We start from the raw sequence: 21569 nt of genomic DNA on the forward strand, positions 1-21569 counted from the left end.
CCAACATGTCCAGGGTTATTGTATACCCCCCATCCAGGGAAGGCTCCTGGCAGTGTAGCCCGGTGGGTGGTGTGGAGGAGGGGGGTCACAGCTCTTTGTCTATGGGGGGTGATGCTGATAGAAGAGTGTGGGGAGCTGTCACTGCTCCATTCCTAATACTGCGGTTGCCCCGGGTGACGCTCAGGATGGTCCAGATGCCCTCACAGCTGGCACACACTGTGACTTCTTCCTCTGCCCCAGGCACTTATAATGCAGCTGCATACAGAACACGGAGCTGGAAGTTTTTCCTCCTCTCCCGCACGGCTCGGACTGTCTGGAGGCGCCCGGTGACAACGGGGACGGGAGGTGAGGGGAACGCAGATCGGCGCAGTGACACGGCACGGAAAACCCAAAAGTGCTGCTGCTGCCGCCGCCGGCGCAAGCAGACTCAATGAAGAAGGCGGAGCTAGACAGAGAAGACGGGACGGCCCGCCCACACCTCCACCCCCTCACGTAATCGGCATCCCTATTACTCCGCCCGCCCGTCATACATCTGCTTTCGCATGCGCATGCGCATTAATGTGTGTCCTGTCAGTGCAGGCTACAGTTCTGAAGTGTCAGTGCGATGTAACCTACAGCTTGTAGGCAGTGTAAAATCAGTCAAAAGATCATCACACAGCTTACAATCTAATTGTACAGTGTCCTTTATATCTACAAGTATGAAGTACAGGAGCCTGGCTGATTGGATGTAAATGAATTGGAGAGATCTAGTAGTCCCTGATATGACATAGTTTTTAGTAGATCTAAAGATGATTGGTCAGCAAGGCTAAATTTCCCGCTAGGCATCCACAGAGGAGCGCCACCTGTGTGTGAGTGGGCAGGGGGACTCGGGGCATTTTCATGAGTGCTCAGGAAAATGCCCCGAAACCATATGCCAATTTACATTTTTAAACTGAAGCTGGTGCTGTAAACAGTCGCCAGTTCACATGAAGGCTTCTGAGGTTCCCAGTAAGCGGGGACCTTGGCAGCCTTCCTGTGAATTGTGGCACCTGTTTGCAGCGCCGGTCGCACATTTCCTCCTCCTCCCTTCATGCCACCCCCACCCTCCCTCGACTAATCGGACCCTAGTGAGAACCTGCTTAGCTCCACCATAGACCCCGCTCAGCCTCCTAAGAGCCTGCACAGCCCATCATAGACCCTGCACAGCCTCCTAAGAGCCTGCGCAGCCCATCATAGACCCCGCACAGCCTCCTGAAAGAGCCTGCGCAGCCCATCATAGACCCCGCACAGCCTCCCAAGAGCCTGCGCAGCCCATCATAGACCCCGCACAGCCCATCATAGACCCCGCACAGCCTCCAAAGACCCTACACAGGCCACCATAGACCATGCAAAGCCCACACAGCCTCCAGGTACTCACCCAGTTTTATTACCCCTCTCAGCCTGTCACATCCTTAAATGATGTACAAATCTCCCTTAAAAGGAGAACTTTGAGGTTGGTGCTTTTCACTCATCTCATAGTCCTAGCCGACCTGTGACAATGAGACTGTCACAGGTCGGCTCAGTAGATCGAGAAGTGAGTGAACACATACCGGCGTTCACTCACCTCTCGATCCTGTCACAGCTCTCTGCCGTGACAGGGGAGGAGCTGGATTCCCCCGTCCCCGCTCCGATGCGCCAACGCTGACTGGCGGATCGGACGGGGGAGGGGGCGGGTACAGCTGGCTCTGCCTCTAGATAGGCAGAGCCAGCTGTCGCTCACGCAGCTGGGCGGATCCAGATATAATTCATCCCGTCCTCCCGTTACCCTAAGGAGAACTATGGGGAAAAGCCTTAACCCCATAGTTCTCCTTTAATTCCTCTCATTGACCGGACCTGCCCCGACCCGTCTCTCTTCCCTGCATAGTTGTCACTTGTCCCCTATGTGTAAAGTACAGTAAACGTTTTTATATTGCAGTTTACCAGTCCTTTTTAGATGTGGTGGTGCCTTAGTTTTCTTTTTTAGGGCTTTACTCCATTTATTTTCAGCTTGTGATTCTGTCCTAAGGCGACAACGTTTATCCACCGTACTTTATTTATGGAGGAGCAGTGTTGTCACCCTAGGACAGGAAGTATGTTAGGACTAGGACTAGGCAAAATGCCAAAAGTGCCATCTTTTAGTTGAAATTGTAGTTCATCTCAGGGGAAGAGAGAAACTGTCAGAGGAGGCCGAGAGGGTAGGGGGAAGAGAGTGCTGTGAGCTGAGATGTCACAGGAGGCCGGGCTCTTCACCTGCACTGCCCCCACTCAACCTCCTCTGATGGATCAGAGGGGGCCAAGAGAGCCATGCGTTGTCACAGGAGCCTGAATCGGCGGTGAGGGGGAGGAGTCAACTGTCAAAATAGACCGAGTTCTCCTCCCCGCTATCACGTACCTGTGCGGAGACTGGATGTAGGAGGAGGCTTCCCTTGCAGCTCGTGTCCTAGGGACTCTGGTATTGGGGACAGAGTCCTTATAGACAGTGAGTGGCAGGATGGCCAGAAGTGGTTCCACCGTGCAGGCCACTCCTTGGTTTGCGGCAGGGTCTTGTAAATCTTGATATCCGAGGTCAACAGGCCGAGGTCACACCGAGCAAGTACAAAAGGAGAAGGCGTAGGCAGTCCAGTAAAGCAATCCGAGGTCAAGGGTATAGGCAAACAAGAATGGTCAAACGTTCCGAGGTCAAAGGCAGGCTGCAGGCAAACAAGGTCAAAGTCAATCCGGGTCGATAATCAATGGTACTGGAAACAAGGATCAGGAGACGTCAGGGCGGTTGAAGAGACAATCCAGCAATGAGTAGGTGTGGAGTCTGGGTTTAAATAGTGAAGGAAATGATTTGGATAGCATCACTTCCTGTGAGCCTTTTGGAGAGTGTCACTTCCTGTGAGCCTTTTGGATAGCATCACTTCCTGTGAGTCTTTTGGATAGCATCACTTCCTGTGAGCCTTTTGGAGAGCGTCTTTCCGCGGACAGTCCTTGGCGCGCGCATGCGCACAGGCCCCTTTACGGGAACCCCGGCTTGGCGCATGCGCAGAAGCAGCAGGTCTCTGACACCCGCACTGCCGGCTCAGCTTCCTGTGACAGCCGATCCAGGATGGAGAGCGGTACAAGCATTCAGAGATCAGTGATTGCTGACTGTTTGTAAAAAACTGGACATAGTACGAGTTACTACCCTGTTTCCCCGAAAATAAGACCTACCCCGAAATGAAGACCTAGTACTATTTTTGGGAATTGCTAAAATATAAGACCTACCCCAAAAATAAGACCTAGTTGTGACCCTTCCCAGGGCCAGTGGTGGGATAAGGGGGAACTTGAAGAGCCGCAGGAGAGAATCAGCGGTGCCAACGAAACCAGCGATAGAGGAAGCGAGGCGGCACCGGAGGGAGCAGAGCCGCATAAGCCGATACCTCCTCTATAGCGCCGGCTCCTGCCACATGCGGAGTGATACCAAATGCACTCCGCCTGTGAGGTATCCATAGTAAAAGCGCGCTTCGCTCATTCTGGCCAACGATTGGTTAGCAAATTGCTCTTGGAAAGGTACGGCACCCCTGATTGCCCTGATCACCATATTTTTGTACATGAATAAGTGTGGAATGTTGTATATTAAAAAAACAAAAACAAATAGACCTACCCCAAAAATAAGACCTAGTGTGTGTTTTTTTGAGCTCAAAAAAATATAAGACACTGTCTTATTTTCGGGGAAACACGGTATGTACCAGTCATGAATGAATAGGAAGTGATCTACATCACTTCCTGTTCATTCATAATTGTGGACATAGTAACTTATACTATGTCCACAATGTATGAATGAACAGGAACACTGTTCATTTATAACAGGGGATGCAGAAAAAGAGATTGAGGACTTTACTTGTCCTCAATCTCTTTTACTATTTTAAAAGGCAAATATCAGGGGTCTGAAGCCACAAGCAGTAAAGTTAGAAAAAAGGTTAGAAAAAAAATAAGTTTCGGTTTGAAATTTTTACAAATTTTCCATTTTAAAATTTTTGGTGGACCTCTAGTTAGGACTACAGAACACCCCCCTCCTCATCTCCGTAACATAGGTGGAGATGTTCCGTAATCCATAGAGAGGAAAGCCAGCAGGGGCAGAGAGCACAGAATGTATTCAGTTTATTTCATTTCTGACTTTTTTTCTGGATATACTGTATAACAAACGCTTCCATACACTTTACACACACTTTTACCACAAGAAATGTCACCGTATAAACTCTTCTCTACTGTTGTCATCACTGGGAACGTATAGATCAGTGGTTCTCAACCTGTGTAACCTCGGGACCCACATTTTTCCTTGGTCATTAAGTCGTGACCCAAAAATGATTCATTTCTGAGCCATTTTCATTTATTACACAAAACAACTTGTGCACTATTCAGCAACGTATATATATGCACATTTTAAACAGTATTGGGGGTATGGAATTGTATTGTGGGGGGTATGTGGGGGTTTGGAGCTTTAGTAGGGAGTAGGGGCAGTATTGCAGGCAGGGGCGTCACAAGGGATGTGTGGCCCTCACAGATACCATCAGAGGGGGTGGCACCGTAATGACTGACAGGAGCCAGATGCAGTCCCTTTATATACGAAGCAGTATTTATTTTCAGAGTTTATATTTTCTATGCTTCCAGTGTATACAGTAGAAAATGCCTCTTACATAACACAATTAAAGTTACAGAATAACTGTCTATTGTGTTCTCTTTTCGCCATAGCACACATAAATATAAACTTGCATTTACAGAAATTGCTTAATTATTCTGATCATTCTGGTCTGTGTTTAACAGAACACAGCTATTTAGTGATGCAGTACATCCCTAGAGGCAGCCCAGAGTCCCTGATAAGACTGTGTGGATTTCTAGCCATGGACAGTAGACACTAAGTAAATGTTTAGTAAGGAATGGAAAACTACAACTCTTTCTTCATATACACCCCTGGACTGGCCATCGGGCATACCTTGCACTTGCCCGGTGGGCTGACCCAAGACCGTCCGGGCCTGCCACAGGTCACCCCATCCCTCGGCAACCCACACGCAGCTCACCACAACCACACCACCTCTATGCAGGGAGAAAAGGTGCCAGCTCACCACCATCCTGTGCTCCACAGCCCGCACTTAGGTTCTACCGCTCCGCACCCCCTCCACGCTGAGTGCCGAGCAATCTAATCCCCCTGTTGTGCCTGAATGTGGATTAACACATACAGGCCAGCCTGTCACCTCAGCGTGTGCCATGCTAACCCAATTCATCCTTTGCTATGTATGCTCCAAAATGGAGGCTGTCATAGATTAGAGTTAGGACCACACTGGACAAAGGGGCCTTGACAAGGTAATGCGGCTTTCACATATTTTGCAAACGTTGTGAAAAACCTCTGCTTTTAACCCTAGTAGTTAGACAGTATATGTTTTTTGCAGGCTGGTGGGTGTGCTGGGAATTTTTTTTAGTTTGTAAAGCCCTTCAATTTGCCCCTTGTGTAAAGCTAGTTATGAATTGATGGGTGTTTGCCATTAGTTTCACTTACCTCAGTGGGTATGGCACAGACCCACTTCCCACATTGCTCTCCTCTGCTGGGAACTTTCAGGTGCCTGTCTGCCCAGCACCCATGTTGTAGCAGTGAGAAATTGAACCTGGGTCTCTGAGGTGGTAGTGCTGTAGCATTGCCTTTGAGCCACCAGGCTGACTCAGCGCTCTGTACAGATAATTACACAGCAGTATTTCTCTGGGCGCTCTACCTAGTTACCCGCCACAGTCAATCTGCAATCAGCCCAGCCTTCAAATACTGAGCGTTTCCTGTGCTCTGAGCCTGTTTGTTTGGGTTTGTTCCTGTGTGTGCGCTGCTGTTAGATTGATTTAATGGATAGTATTAAGACTTTGGCCTTTTTCCTGACTATTCTTATGTCTTTGTGTTAGACCTCGGCCTGTTTCTCGACTACTCTCCTGGATCCTGATTTTGTACTGGATGGCCAGTTTGTTGCTGACACCATCTAAACCTCAGCTTTGCTCCACTTCGGACTCTACCTTCCACAGGTACCTTACTGGAACTAGGGCCACGCTTTAAGCTGCGGCTGAGCAGGAATGGAGTGGAGCTTCTTGCTGGGGTAACCTGATGCTAAGCATTGGGTTGCCCATTCGCAGCATTGCGCCTCAGCAAAGGGGTTTAATACCTGAGAAGGGGCCCTCTCTAGTGGGCTGTTAGTCTGCCTGCCTGGTGGGCTTCACCTGTGACCAGGGCATGCAGGACTCCAAGACCCTCCATGCTCAGGATGCTGCTTGTCTGCTAATGAGGCTCCACAGACCAGCTCCTGGCTTACCATTCTGTGTGGACCCCTCTCCTACTGTGGAGTGACTGGATGCCCTGAGTTGTAACCATATCCTTGCTGCACCTTACTGCCGTTTACACTTTTCTGTGGCTGGATTGCTGCCCTGTGTCCCTGCACTCTCTTCTTGCTGTACCCTATTACTTTTTACCCTCTGCTGTGCCCTGATTGCTGACCCGTGACCGTGGACTCTATGCTTGCCGTACCTTGTTGCGATTTACCCTTTTGCTGTGTCTGGATTACTGCCCTGTGTCCCTGCACTCTCTTCTTGCTGTACCCTATTACTTTTTACCCTCTGCTGTGCCCTGATTGCTGACCCGTGACCGTGGACTCTATGCTTGCCGTACCTTGTTGCGATTTACCCTTTTGCTGTGTCTGGATTACTGCCCTGTGACTCTGACCTCTATCCTTGCTGTACCTTATTGTGGTGTGCTCCTTAATAAAGAACACCCCCCGGCCAATGGTCTTAAAAGCCACTCACGATCTGTGTGTTCTGTTCCCCCCCACACCTCCGTCACAGGGCCGAACACAATCAGAGCCCAGAGCTACTCCTGATGCTAGAATTGCTGGAACCAGAAGCTGAGCAGACTAGGACAAGCAGCATGCTAGACACCACTGGACAAGCGGACAAGCCGGATCAGAGAAGCGGGACACATCATTGGCTGTGCTGGGCCATCTTGAAATAGGAACAGGCCTCTGTACTTACCAGCGGCTGGATCTGCCCCTTTATTGTGCTTCTGTTTTTGGCTGAGCCCCTGGATTGCACTGGTGCGGGACCAGCTGGGGGCCATGTGATTGGACTGCTCAGTTTAAAATGCCTTGGCCAGTCCCAGTCCAGCCCTGCAGCCCAATGTATGTTTTGTCCACCCCAAAAATGTTCTTCTGCCAGATCCCTATTATGATTTTTTTAGAAAATGTCTAGAATCATTGTGGTTTTTTATATCCTTTTAAGATGATAAATGCAGCATGTTCACCTACTCTTATGTCCCATTCACACCTAAGTGTTGTGCTAAATTCACCTTATCACACTTTATGATACCTTGAGCTAGATGCATTGCATTGCCATTCATTTCAATAGTTCCCCATTGGATCTTCCAGCAGCTGTGCTCTGCAGTGCAGCACAATTTGTGTTACTGCAATACTGTGTGTTGCCATGAAGAAAGTGGTGCATGCTTTCTTGTGGTCATTTATTTTTCTGTGTCTCCTCCCCCTTTTGTATGATGCAATTTCCTTCTCATTATGAGGTCCTGCTATTCTTACTGCAAGCCATGCAGAGGTGGTGCATGCACTCCTTTTTCTCACTGCACGGCAACTCAACACACGCTATTGTGGTATCGCTGCGTTGTTCTGCAGCACAGAACACGGCAGCCAGGAGGTGTGCCGAGGTGCTATTCGAATGAATGGCAATGCAACTCCCTTCGTGCATGGTAGCGCTACCTGTCACTGCGACGGCATCCAGTGTGCTGCAGGAGAAATGCATCATATCTGCATTTTTCCACACCACCCATCACACCTGCATTGTGGTGTGAACAGGTTAGATATAAAACAATTTTTTATGTGCCCTTGTGGTGAGCTATGTTTTTCTTGTGCAGAAAATGCAGGTCACCGCTATAGCATGAATGGACCCTTATGAAGCAGCCAGGGGAGGAGTGAAGGGGAATACTATAAAGTGAGAGTTTGAAATCTACTGGGGCTGCTGAAATCACATCTGAAATAGTGATGCCCGGCAGAAGTCTCTGGGCTTTTGGATGTCCACATGAGGGAGACTTTTACAGGTAAATAACATGCCTACAACATGTTAAATGCACATATAATCTTATCGGAATATTTTGTTGCAATGGTTAGGTGATAGTGTCTTTATGCTCTTCGGAACAAGATCACATACATGACAATACAACACATTCTTGGAGTCAAACAATAGAATATATCAGGCCTACCTTGAAGTCGGACTCAGTGGGCTTAGCGTTAAAGAACTGACTTGCAATTCGAAGCTTCATTGGCAACTTTAAATGTCAGGTTGGTCCATATGTTTGTCTTACCGTAAATACTTGGATCAAGCACCGTAGGATTATGTGAAAGTACTGACATTGAGTCAGACATTGTATAGAAGGTCTGAATGTCATGGTCTCTATGGTTGTTAGCATTTATTGTATTTATGTATGTATATTTTATGTATGTTTTATGCTACCCATCATTGTTAGTAGGCAGCACATTAAAAAACCTTAAAGGAGAACTATGAGGTGAGTGCTTTTCACTCACCTCATAGTTCTAGCCGACCTGTGACAATGAGACTGTAGATCGGGAAGTGAGTGAACACATACAGGCGTTCGCTCACCTCCCGATCCTGTCACAGCTCTCTGCCGTGACAGGGGAGGGGCTGGATTCCCCCCTCCCCGCTCCGATCCGCCAGCGCTGACTGGTGGAACGGACGGGGGAGGGGGCGGGTAAAGCTGGCTCTGCCTCTAGATAGGCAGAGGCAGCTGTCACTCACGCAGCTGGGCGGATCCAGATATAATTGTCGGGATCCGCTTCAGCTGCAGCGTCTCAGTATACCGCGAGCTGTAGCTTGCGGTGTACTGAGCTTAGGGTGACGGGAGGACGCTAATTTGTGTCCTCCCGTTACCCTAAGGAGAACTATGGGGAAAAGCCTTAACCCCATAGTTCTCCTTTAAGCTTATTTGCCAGAGCTTGTAGGAAACAATGTATGCAACTTGCAAAAGTTAAAAAAATGTATAGATTCATTCTTTGTGAGAAACTTACTAATATACTTCCGGACACTGATTAAACATTTGGCCCCCATAGATCTGGAATTTCCACATTTCACTTCCGCCCACAGGCTTCACCTCTTTGTGACACCTCTACATGGGGAGGATGTATGAGGAGAGTTCTGGTACTTCCCTTTTTCTTGGCCTCCCCCCTTCTCTTTCTTTTTCTTTGCTTCTGCTCCTCTTCTAGTCCCTTTTGCATTTTAGTTACCTTTTCTGCCGAGATCTTCCTACTGCAGAGTTCATGATAGGGATAAATCTCCATTTTCCTCTCTCCTCTGTTCCGTGTTACACCTCTACATGTGCGGGCTCTTAGTGCCTTAATATGTATACTGTATTTTGTCATGCAATGACTGTTTACGCTGTACGCCAAAAGAGAGGCAATGACTTCTGCTCGTCTGTTCTTTTTCTGGGCTATGAACCTCTGTAATCTAGTATGACTTATTTTAAAATATTCAATAAAAAACCTAATGCAAGTGAAAACCCTTTACAGCTGCTTACTATAAACCTAAATGACAGCACCAAAGGTATTCTTCTACCTCTGGCGTGTCTACGGAAACCTAGTATGTGTTATGCAATAGCTGTTTACATATATACAGTATGTGTTTCCTGTGTGTGGCTTTTAAATATTTTGTTTCTATTTCCATGTACTGTTTTAACCATTTATTATTTTCACTGTAGTGCAAGTTACACACATGCGTTTTTCTAGTTGGTATTCTTTGCACATTGCATCACATTGATTCACAGTTAATATTTAGTGCATTTGATTTTTCATTATGGATATTTTGTAGCAATTACATTTACACTAAGGTGCATGTTAAATACATGCGTTTCTTCTTTGTTTTGCACTTTTTACACATTGTATCACATTACTCCAAGCTCAGTATCTACTATATCTGACACTTTTGCGGTCTCATTCACACAGCACGGCTTTTACCATTAATTTCATACGTTATATCTGACCACACAGATTTCAGCTGCTGCTTAACTTGATTAGAGTAGTGGAGCGAGGTTTCACATTATTCATTTCCATGTACCATATCTGATGTAATTTAAAGTGTGACTATATTTGTCAAAAGTGAGAACATATGTTTTTGTTTTTCTGGTTCTAAGAGAAACTGTACTAAGTATTATCTGCATAACAGAACTGCAATGTCATTTACAGAAAAACTCCAGGCAGAAACAAAATTAACTCTTGCAGTACAGTTTTGCAAAGTCTCACAAATACCCGTTGATGCTGTCATTTAGGTCCACCTAATGCAGCTTCCTGTGATGGTGTGGCAATGATGCTTCACTGCTTCTAAATTCAGATCTCTTATGTAGGTTGTGCCTGCCTGCACTGCAGTAGGATGAAAAAAAGGTTGCTGTCAGTATTGTCACTGCTTATTCCCAAGCCTAAAGCTTGTCAATCAGCACCTGACCATACCTAGTCCCGCCCACTACTTTCCTGTACTTGGTATCAGTCATGATGATAATGCAATGAGGGCAGGCAAAGACACCACATGGCTCACACTGACTCTTGGAGGCTTCATTTGCAGCCATCTGAGGTGCATGAAATCATACCTCCCAACTGTCTCAATTGGAGGGACTGTTGCTTAGGGCCGGTTTACACCACTTCCAGTGCGTTCCAACGTGGTTAGCTGCTGAAATGCACTCGATCGCATTAGAAATAGTTCCTTGCGTTCTGGGGTGGGGGTGCTTGTACTATTTTTTTGTGTGTGATCGCACTGGACCAGAATGCAGGCATTGATGTGCCACATGTTCTGATGCAAGCGATTGCACTGTGGGTGGTTGGGCCGTGGCTGCAGTGCCATTGACTTGAATGCACCACCATGCCTCCCGCCCCAGAACGGAAGGAGGATTTTCTAATGCAATGTGAATCTGCCCTTATTTGGAACCATATTTCTTTGTCACTCTTTCTTTCTCATTTGTCCCTCATTTTGGTATGTACAGATATCTAAGAAAAGGTTCTATTTACCTAACAAAACTGGTATACTGCACTAAAACCTTTATCTTATCTCTTAGTCCATGCTCACACCATTGCAGGCATTTCTTTCCAGCACTTGTGACGTGTCCCCATTGACTTCAATGGGTGCCGCACTTTTTTGGCATATAATTTCTTAATGGCCTGCATAACTGGGGCAGTGACGTGCGGAACCTTCCCTGCTGGGTGAGCACCCATCTCGGCCCCCAGCACACTGATGACCCACCCACAGCCCACCAAAGCCCTACACCCAGCCCATCGAAGCCCTAGACCCCCCTCCCCCTCCCTGGTGGGAGGGAGGAGACAGGGAGGAGTCTCCCTGTCCCTTACTTGCTCATCACTGGTGAGGCATCGAGATCGATGTCCTCAATGGTCTTTTTTTCTTTTTGATTGGACAGCCTGGACCAATGGCGATTTGCTATTGGTCCAAACCATCCACAGAGTTCAAGCCTGTTGCAGCTCTTGCCTCACTATGTTATCCAAGCAGTGGGGAAGCCCGCTGCTGTGTAACCTAACATAGCTGTCAAAAGCCGGATGCAGCCCCGCCTATAATTAACAGGCAGCTCTCCGTCCATGACGGGTTACACAGCGGGGAGGCATTCCCTGCTGTGTAACCTTTTACAAGCCGCTCTGAATGGAGAAAAAACTTTGAAGCTAACAGCATTTTCCTCCATCATAGTAGGTGAGGCTCTGCCTTCCCTGATCGCACGTCCCTGAACTTGGGGCATGGCGGGGTGTGTCCTTTGCCTACGTATTGGACAGTGTCAGTCTTTCATATCTCAGAAAGTTGGGAGGAATGATCAAATGTCTGCAGCTGGTATGCATGAAAATGAGTGATGGTGAGCATGACAGGTCCTGCATAGAAAATAATGGACAAATCTCTGAAAGATTTATCTCCAAGCAGTGGCGTAACAATAGCCATAGCGATCCAGGCGGCCGCAATGGGGCCCGGGCACAGGGTGGCCCGGCCAGGACACCCCCCTGATGCCGTGCGGGCCGCCTGGGTCGCTATGGGTTCGAACGCGCCGCTGTTCAGATCACCGTGATCTGTGCAGCACTGCGTTCTTCTCCATAGCCGCTGCTGAATCAATGAGAGTCAGCAGCGGCGGTGGAGGAGGCTGGACGTGACTTCAGGGTCACCCTCAGGTGAGCTATGTGGGCTCTTCAAGGGGTGTAACTAGAAATCCCAGGGCCCCATACAAAATTTTGCTATGGGGCCCTGTGATTTCTAGTTACGCCCCTGTCTTCAAGTGATTAATTTCACAAACATGGCTTTAGCATTATATGTATTATGAATACAAAGATAATTGGGAAATCCACATGTGCTGCAAAGAACAGAACCTGACCTGTGCCAGCTGGCATTAGTTGTTTGTGTATTATAAATATGACCCTAAGAGAAACTGTTACTATGTCATCAGATCAACAATCAGAAAAGTCTTTGTTTAGACTAGATTTTTTAAAAAGAGGAATGAAGAGATACCGTATATACTCGAGTATAAGCCGAGATTTTCAGCCCATTTTTTTGGGTGAAATAAAATAAGTCAGGGTTATAGGATCCAGCCAGATTTTCATATAAAGGGGCAAATGCTTTGTCTGGCTTCACATTCATATCCTTCAGCTACGCTCAATAAGAATTATCTGATTTATGCCAATTGCTTAACTAATTAATGGATTTGATGAATTAATTGAATGATTCAATTATTTTATTCTTCACTTCCACTGGGTATGGTTTTCTAACACCGCAGGGGTGGACATTAGCATTGTGCCTGCACATGTTCCCCTCTCCTGCCTTTTCCTCCTTTCTCTTTACCCTTTTTTTTCTCTTTTCTTCATCCTCTTTATTCCCATATCATCCTTACTGCAACATGCAGTGACCAAATCCGCCCATTCCCTGAGGCCTCATGGATATGAAGATGTCTAACAACCCTGTACCTCTCTGGGACATTCATTGCTTGTGTCACATCTACTGTTATGTTGTATTAAGTGACCGACATTATGTTTTATACTATGATCAGATGGTGATCTGAATTGTCTGTATGCTGTTACATTTTACCTTTTCTCTGTTCTTCAATAAACTGTAATTATGCAAAATAATGATTTAATTCAATTTTTTTTCTGGGATAGAAAAATACATCAGATCCATGTAGTAAACCTGAAAACATTATTTATTGTTATTATTATTCACGATTTTTATAGCGCCAAAAGTTTGCGCAGCACTTTACAATATCAGGAAGACATTGCAATCACAATACAATTCAAGACAAGATGGTAAGGAGGGCCTTGCCCCTGGGGCTTACAATCTAAAAGGGAGGGGCAAGTGATACATAAGGAGGTAGCTGTGAGGGGGATGAATTGTTTGAGACAGTTACAGTTCAGTGGTTAGGTTGAGGTGGGGTAGGCTTTCCTAAAGAGATGAGTCTTAAGGGATCGCATAAAGGCAGTCAGAGAGGTAGATAGTCGAACAGGTTGGGGTAAAGAGGTTGGAGTTCCAGAAAATGTGAGAGACTCTAGAGAAGTCCGGAGTCGAGCATGGGAGGAGTTGACGAGGGAGCTAAAAAGCACGAGGTCTTTGGAAGAGCGGAGGGGATGGTTAGGGTGATACTTTGAGACAAGTTTTGAGATATAGCCGGGGGCAGAGTTGTGGATGGCTTTGTAAGTTAATATTTTGAATTTTATCCTTTTGGCTGTTGGAAGCCAGTGGAGGGATTGGCAGAGAGGAGTTGTAGACATTGATCGGTTGGTTAGGTGAATGAGTCTAGCACCAGCATTCATGATAGACTGAAGGGGGGATAGCCTGTGTAGAGGTAGGCCAATGAGGAGGGAGTTGCAATAGTCAAGATGAGAGATAACAAGTGAGTGAATGAGTAATCTTGCAGATTCATTGCTGAGGAAGGGGTGTATTTTGGAGATGTTATGAAGGTTAAGGCGGCAGGATTTGGATAGTGATTGGATGTTGGGAAGAAAGGTGATGTCACCTTGGCATGGGGGCAGGTTGGATAGTTGTGTTAACAATCTCATGGGAAAAGTTTGGGGAAGGTGCACGAGTGGGAGGAAATATCATGAGCTCAGTTTTTGAAAGGTTGAGTTTTAAAAAGTGTTGTGACATCCACACTGATGTGTCAGTTAGTAGATTAGTAACATGCAAGATCACTGAGCTATATTGTTAAACTTGTACAACTAGAATTTCATTATCGGTCTACTCTAAAGTGTTATTTGAGTTTAACCTCCCTGGCGGTATGATTTTTTATTTTTTTCATGTTACTTTTCGGTCTATTTTTTTTCTTCTGTCGTTTTTTTTTTAAATATCCCGCCGGTTCCGCCAACCTGCGACACGTACGCTCGCAAGTGATGGAACCCGGAAGACGGCATCGGCCGCAGAACACAGCGCGGCTCGCGGGACAAGGTAAGTAAATGCTATGCAGCTTTCCCGAGTGTAGAGCCAGGGAGGTTAAGTTGGTTATAGGTGGAGCTTGGTGGTTTATGTTAAGTTAAATCTAATAATACACAATAGCGAGAGTGGTAACCCATCATAATGGGCTCAGCAGGTGTGCAGACCCTAGAACTCAAATGTAGAGGTCTCACCAATAAAGTCCCTGAGAGATAGTGAACACTTTCAGACAGTTTAACGTATAACTAAAACCCAAGAACAAACATGTAACATTTCAGCTTACCAGCTGCAAAAAAAAATTATTTCTTAAAGGAGAACTATGGGGTCAGTGTTTTTCCCCATAGTTCTCCTTAGGGTAACGGGAGGACACAAACTAGCGTCCTCCCGTTACCCTAAGCTCAGTATACCGCGAGCTACAGCTCGCGGTATACTGAGACGCCGCACCTGGAGCGGATCCCGACGTAGATGACGAGATCCGCCCAGCTGCGTGAGTGACAGCTGGCTCTGCCTACCTAGAGGCAGAGCCAGCTGTACCCGCCCCCTCCCCCGTCCGTTCCGCCAGTCAGCGCTGGCAGATCGGAGCGGGGAGAGGGGAATCCAGCCCCTCCCCCTGTCACGGCAGAGTGCCGTGACAGGATCGAGAGTTGAGGGAGCCCGGTATGTGTTCGCTCACCTCCCGATCTACTGAGCCGACCTGTGACAATCTCATTGTCACAGGTCGGCTTAGAACTATGAGGTGAGTGGAAATCACTCATCTCATAGTTCTCCTTTAAGGTTAAGAAAATGTTCAGCAAGTGCAGAAAATATATGTTGATTTTGCCAGAAATGAAGTGTCCTTGACACTTTGTGTGAGCTGACCTGGAACAATAAACAACTGTATCTTTATACTGTAAACTACTAATCTTCCTATCTCTTATGTAATGAAGATGACAGGCATATCTGAAGACCAGTTTGCGTGGCAACCATGGCTCCCTCTATAGATACAGTGGAAGAGAGTTGCCAGCCACGGACAATAAGTGTATTATTCACAGGATTGCCAGATAAAAACAAAGGTAAAAAAGCCTGAAAAAAAAGGAAAACAGTCATCACTTGGTTTTGTCTCTCCAGCATCTTAATGTCAGTAATCGCTCGCATCATCCTTTAACAGTAATCAGTTAAATAGAATTCCACAATTGTTATACAATATGTATGTAAAAGTTATTCTATAGAATAGACTATAAGGAGGATGCCTGTAACTCATTATATTACCTAAATGGGAAAAGCTGAGACATGCTGTGAAAGTTGGAGTAATTGCAGCTGGTTACCAAACCATTTTGAAAACCTAAGAATTGAGACCCACCACAACTGTGACAGTTAAAGCTACTCTGTCGCTAAATTACTGCAGAGCAAGCAACTAATACTTACCAGAAAGATTCTTAGTATCTGACACACTTCCGAGTGTGTTAAATGACTTGTTCCCCGCTGTCTGTCGTGGTTCCTTCTGTAGTGACAGAGGGGCTAATGGATGAATCTACTGAGCACAATGGGGGTCACCATCATCCCACACACCTGGAAGTGTTGAAAGAAGTCAATCTTGAGTGAGTACTAATGGCTTTGCAGGGATTGCCAGGTTTTTTTTTCTACACAGGTATTGATGTGGTGTTGAAGTATACAAGATTAGAATATAGACGGACTGTCACTCTTGAGAGAATAAAAATACAATTCTAATAAACTTTGTGACAAACCTGGACAAATGAAATTAAGCATTTGATTACCTATGCAGTAGGAGTAGGACATGTTTCCTTCAGTAAACGTTGCACACAAAAATGATCAGTACCTACAGTATATAGTTATATATCTATCTAGGTGTATACAAATCTTGATCTTTCCTAGAATTTGAGCTTGGCCCTGACTCTTTCATCCTCTGCGTCTCGCAATTGGTTCTTTAATGTGATAAGGTTCCCATACACTGCATGATTATCGTACGATAATCGTATGCGATCGGGTTTTCGTACGATAATCGATTAGTGTGAACGGAGACGTGCGACCGTTTCTACTGTACGGTCGCACGTCTTCTGTCGAACCAGCATGTTCGAAAACCAGCCGGGAATCGTACGATTCTCGGCTGGTTAGAACGGTGCTCGGAAGACAAATGCTGAACGGGCCGGTGTGCGCACGCGCACACTGCCCGTTCAGCATTGCGGTCATCGGAAGCCCGCCCCTCAGGGGGGCGGGCTTGCGATGATCGAGAGTGCGATCTGCCTGTCCAAGATAGGCAGATCGTACGTTTTTTTAATCCCTTTACAACCATCGCAAGACTAAAGTCTTGCGATGGTTGTAGAGTGTATGGCCACCTTTAGAAAGTCTTACTGACCAATTGGGAGATTTAGGAACTGGAAGGTGGTGGGACCCAGCCAAATCACAATTAACATTGTAAGCAATTACATAATGTAAGGGACTATTGGGATAATTATTTTAGTTATGGAATTGGTTTATGTAATTTTGTACACTAGGGACCATAAGGGCAAATGTATTTATCTCTCTACAAAACCCCCTTTTTTTTCCTACATAATTGCTAACGATATTAATTTTGAATGTGCATAAAATGCCATCCATCATTTACTCCCATTGATGGCATATTAGTGGCGGTCACAAGTAACCATTGAAACAAAATACTTTGTGCCTGTTTCCTCGTTAATCCCGGTCTGTGCGCATGCGCAGATGATGATGTTGGCAAATCTGACGGGGTCGGCGTTCTCAACAGATCAGCGGTGGAGGAGGACCGGGGCCCAGCAGCGAGCAGATCGGGGCTGACAGCTAAGAGGTGTGCAGGGAAAGGGACCCCGACCAGCCCACCTTAGACCCTGCAGAGGCCACCAGAGAGAGTCTATGGTGGGTTCTGCAGGGTCACTCTCAGTAGGGCTGTGTGGGATCTCAGGTGGGCTCTGCAGGGTGTTAGGTGGGCTGTGCGGGGACTCTGGTATGTGCAGAGTCTCAAGTGGGCTGTGCGGGGTCTCTGGAATGTGTAGAGTCTGGGCTATGTGGGATCTCAGTTGGGCTGTGCAGGGTCTCAGGTGGGCTCTGCAGGGTGTCAGGTGAGCTGTATGGGGGGCTTATGGTATGTGCGGGGTCTCAAGTGGGCTCTGCAGTGTGTCAGGTGGGCTGTGTGGGATCTCTGGTATGTGCGGGGTCTCAACTGGGCTCTGCAGGATTTCAGGTGGGCTGTGTGGGGTCTCAGGGAGGCTGTTCGGGGTTTCAGGTGGGCTGTGCGGGGTCTCAAGTGGGTCCTGCCCGGTCTCAGGTGGGCTTTGCACCCCTGACATTACTGCAATGTTATTTACATTTAGCAGATCTTTTTCACATGCATTAATAAAAAAATGCAGAAATCCCTATTTAAGAAGGCTTCAAATACGGAAAACCCAGACATTTTTAGTTGTAGGAACTTGTTATTGTGTATTATCAGCAGCACACAGCTACATGTTCTTGTGTTAGACAGCAACTTGTGCTGTTATCAGCATTAAGACACAGCCAGGCATAGTGCTAGTATCATAGGAACATCTGGCATTCATTAAGCACAGGACATTAAACCCTGTCCCACTGAGACTAAGCAGGTGTAATAATCTGTGTTATTTGTACTGGAAAAGAGTTTGCTGTATTGAAAACTACAACAACATTTTTACCTTGAGTGTTCCATACATTTTAAAGGACTCTACATCAAAAGAACTGAATGTTCATTTCAGCTAAGACATCTCTGAAAACAGGTGCAATTTTTCTTCAAAACAGTTTAAACAATGTGCTTGACTTCTTGCCATCGCTGCTGTTTTATGATTGCTTGTTTGCTGGGATAATAATAAAACAACACACGCAGGGAAGTTCTTCCCAGTGCACCATGGAAAGGGCTGTTTACTTGGACATTTTTCAAGAGACAACTTATTAGAAAGCAAGTCAAATCTGCAACTAGTAAAGTAATAATAGCAACATCTGGCATTCATTAGGCACAGGACATTAGACGCCATCCAATTGAAACTAAGTAGGTATAATCATTTGTAACAGAATGGAGTTTGCTCTGTCGAAAACTAGGATAACATAATTACCTCCTTAGGTGTATCATCATCCATTTAAAATGATTTTTCTGCAACAGAAATGTTGTCTCTTAAAACAGTTGTAGCTCCTCCCATGAAAAACATTTGAACAATTTCATCAAAAGAAAACTATGGGGTACACTTGTTTTTTTTTGCATTTTTAGTTTCCTAATGATACAGGAGTACATTGCTGAAAAATAAACCATAATATTGCAATAATTAGGTGCACATGGAAGGGCCTAATACAGTACAAACAGCAAAAAGTTTTCCCAGCAAACTCGCAAGATAGAATACAAAAAAATCTTGGAGCACATGGGGCAAAAGATTAAATTGGGTGCAGGTTTGTCAGGAGGAAGCCCAGCCTCCTTACAGGCACAGAGACGCACAAGGGGTCTGCTTTTAACCTTAGTGGTTAGACAGGTTTTTTTGCATTCTAGCTTGCGAGTTTGCTGGGAAAACATTTTGCTGTTTGTACTGTATTAGGCCCTTCCATGTGCACTTTGCTGTAAAGCTGGTAACGAATTGATGAGTGAGTTTGCCATTTGTTTTGCTTGACTGATTTGGTGCAGTGATGCATGGGGGGTCTCAGCTGCCTTGTGATGTGCTGGATCCCTTGTGCATCTCTGTGCCTGTAAAGAGGTTTGGCTTCCTCCTGACAAACCTGCACCCAATTTAATCTTTTACCCCATGTGCTCCAAGATGGAGACTCTCATAGTTTAGGTTAGGACCGCACTATATGGAGGTGCCTTGACGTGGCTGTGCGGCTTTCACATTTTCTGCAGAAGACGTGTATCTAAACCTCTGCTTTTAACCTTAGTGGTTAGACAGGTTTTTTTGCATGCTAGCTTGCGAGTGTGCTGGGAAAACTTTTTGCTGTTTGAATGGATACAGAGTGGTTGGATAGATTAGATAGGACCTCATGTTGCATAGTTTTGGTAGCTCTAAAGTTAGTTGTACACTCGGGTATGGTGAGCCTAATTCCTCTCACAAATAAATACTGCATTATGGGTAGAGTTCTGTTATATGGGTTTACAAGCTACCATTTATGGATTGATGTCAGTTGCAAGTCTTTGATGAATCATAAATAAGACTGAAAACGACCTATTACACATTTAATGTCATACCACCATCTAGTGTTAGAATATGAAAATGCAACTATCAGAATGTACAATGAAGCTGAACACAGATTCTCAGGCCCAGAGCATTGCTTAGACACCAGGATTCTTCAGGGGTTATTCACTAAGCTGCCAAAGGATTTAGCTGAACGTTTGGCTAATCCTTTGTCTGCAAAAAAGCCCATACAGCAGCCGAAGTAAACAGCTATGCCGAACACACAGCCGTCATGGGGAGAAGTTGTTAAAAAACAGAATTTAAAAAAGTGTGTGGTTCCCCTCCCAAATCATACCAGACCCTTTAGGTCTGGTGGGAGCGATAAGTGGGAACCCTGATATAAAAAAAGGGTCTGGTACGAATTTGTGGGGGAATGCCACACACCAGGGGTCCCCCCTAACATTACTACCAGACCTAAAGCGTCTGGTATGATTTGAGAAGGGGACACCTTCTGCTGTTTGTTTGTTTTTCATGGTCACATTTTTTATTCCGTATGTTACCTCTGAGGTAGCGAACAGAATGATTGAGCCGAATGCTGAGCTGATAGTTTGGCTCGATAAATAAACAGATGTGTGAATAATACTGAATTGGGCAAGTGACTCCTCTTTAGATAAAGCCAATCTAAACCCAAAACAAAAATAGAATAAATTGCTTTGTACCGCTCCTCGGATGTTGGGTTTACATTCGGTTTTTTTTAGGCTTCTTTTTCTTTATTTTCTGGGTGAATCTCCCAGCAACACACTTCTGTCCCATCATGGCTACACTCATTTCTACATTGTATTTGTAGCCCCCATCACCTTCTGTGAGATGGCTACTAGACATTTAGGGGTCTATTCACTAAGCTGCCAAAGGATCTAGCCGTAGCTTCGGCTGATCCTTCGGCTAGCTTCGGCCCCAGGACCCTTTCGGTTCAGTAGAACCGAAGGGCTGCTGTACGGGTTATTCACTATAGCCCTACAGCTCCCGAAGTTGGCCGAGCGGCTCTGTCGAGTCGAAAGCATATGCATCGGCTCGACTGAGCCGAGGTGAAAGGTGAAGCTGGCCGAAAGGCAGGCCGACAGACTGCTACGGACTGCTGGGCGGAGCCAGCCGTCATCTCACGGCTGGCTCCGGCCACTTGCACCAGATAACTTACCAGATAACCAGGGACACTGATCTCCAGATAGCCCAACTCTCCCGGCCGCCGGGGAGAGAGTTACTTTCTGCTCGTATACTGGAGGGATTTGACAACGTGCTCAGACTAGTCGGGACCAGCCATGGATTAGGGCTGGGTGCTCTCCAGCCTACCGCCTGGCTAGGCCTAAGACCTGGGGGTGGGCAAAGGCTGGAGTGCGGAAAGAGTTTCCCTAGGCCTCCAGTATTGAGGAGGCCTGTGTTGTGTGCCAGAGGAAGGGAACCTGAAAAGCTCATGTCTGCTGGAGGTGCCTGGAACATAGAGGACTCCTGGAGCATGGCTGGTGTCTCTACTGCTGAGGATCTATACTCATCTTCTGCTCATTTGTTACTTAAATTGCTATTTGCTGTACTCCAAGTGGATCTACACTGAGATGTTAACAAGGTCTGGTGAGTCTGGAGTCTACGTCTATTACACCCTGGATGTCTAGGATCCCCAGTGTCAAGATGTTTAATAAAAGTTATTCGGCATTCCATTACTGGAGTGGGCATCAGTTTGTGGGCACTAGAAGAGGGCAGTTAAATGCTAATGGGGCAGCTGAAGATCATACCCCTAGACAACTAGTGATGACCTGGGTTATGCATGTCGGCTCTTTCATGAGTGAGCGCTACATATCTATGGAAGGAGCCATGGTGGTCACACAGGCTGGACTTCAAACATGTCTGCCTTTGTTTTTTTTCTTTACTGGTGGACAATAAAGATAAGGTTCTTTTTACTTTCTTTTAACCCCTTCGTGACTAACGACGTACAGTGTACGTCGCTAGCATCGGGGCTGT

The sequence above is a fragment of the Nanorana parkeri genome, unplaced genomic scaffold, assembly GCF_000935625.1.
Source record: "Nanorana parkeri isolate BGI_ZX_2015 unplaced genomic scaffold, ASM93562v1 scaffold158, whole genome shotgun sequence".
NCBI lineage: Eukaryota > Metazoa > Chordata > Amphibia > Anura > Dicroglossidae > Nanorana > Nanorana parkeri.